Raw genomic sequence first — 1,147 nt, 5'->3', positions numbered from 1 at the left:
CAAGTGTGGATGTTCTTATGCATATGCCCTCTCTTCTTATCAGCTGGATGCTTCACACTCCACTCTAGTCCTTTGTGGCTATGTCACTAACTCTGGGCCCAAGAGTCCCCAGGTCTTGCCACACTACTGGCCAACCAGGTCTCCATCCAGCCTCACGGGAATCTATTGAACATTGTAGGGCTTAGCTCACAGCTTCATTGCTGTTTTTCCCTCACTTCCCCTTATCGCTGACGAACATGGTCACCAATCGGAGCATGTATTCCCATTGAGTCTTAGTCTTAGAAGGAGGTTTGCCCTGAGGGGAACCGACTACTTGCCTTGATGTCTCCTTGGCAAGCCACTTGCTTGCTCTTGTAGTAATTAGTTGGTCTGCCTATATTGTTTTGTATTTTTCCTGTCGGTCTTTGTTTCAAGAAGTATCTTCTAGTCTTCTAGCCACTCCAGGATGGTCTGTTTGTCCTTTCAAGTGGAAATTTCCCACATCAGATGATTCTGGATGCTGTTCAGGATTCCACCTATGCTCTTATTTAATGCAGAGGCTCCTCTGGAACCTCCTTTACTCAGCACGTTGTAGCCCCATTTTAGGTATTCCAATCAGTTATAGGCAGAAGACGGACTTACAAGCTTTCTATGGTGATGTTTCTGGCTATTCCTTTCTCTCCCCCTCAAGTGTCTTTTTGTAAATGGTATGCCAGGGAAACCAAGTTTTCAAAAGTCAGCCAAGCATCTCAACATTATTTCCCCCCTTTTCCCCATTCCATCCATGTCTCAGTCCCTGTATCTCAGAGCCCTGTTGTTTCAAGGTTGTGCATATATCATTATTTACCTCTGCCCCACTTCAGTTTCACATTCATCCTATCATACTTCATTTCATTGCAATGGTTACAATCCCCTCCATGCATCATCAAATAACCAAAGGATACACCCCAAAGGCCTGCCCCCTTGGCTGTCAGCAAACAGCTCTTCTCCCTCACTGAGTCCCATGTCCCAGCCACTCCATCTGTCCACATCATCATCTCTTTTTCCATACCTGGTGTCATTGCCTCTCTGGGTAGGGTCGCACTCTCTGCTCCTCTCACTAGATGGTCCCAGGGACCTACGCTCCTGGACTGCAAAATCAATCACTCCTCTCACTTTGCCAAAAAAA

Source organism: Chrysochloris asiatica, unplaced genomic scaffold, assembly GCF_000296735.1.
Source record: "Chrysochloris asiatica unplaced genomic scaffold, ChrAsi1.0 scaffold00045, whole genome shotgun sequence".
In the NCBI taxonomy this organism is placed as follows: Eukaryota; Metazoa; Chordata; class Mammalia; order Afrosoricida; family Chrysochloridae; genus Chrysochloris; species Chrysochloris asiatica.
Note: the sequence above shows the minus strand (reverse complement) of the source record.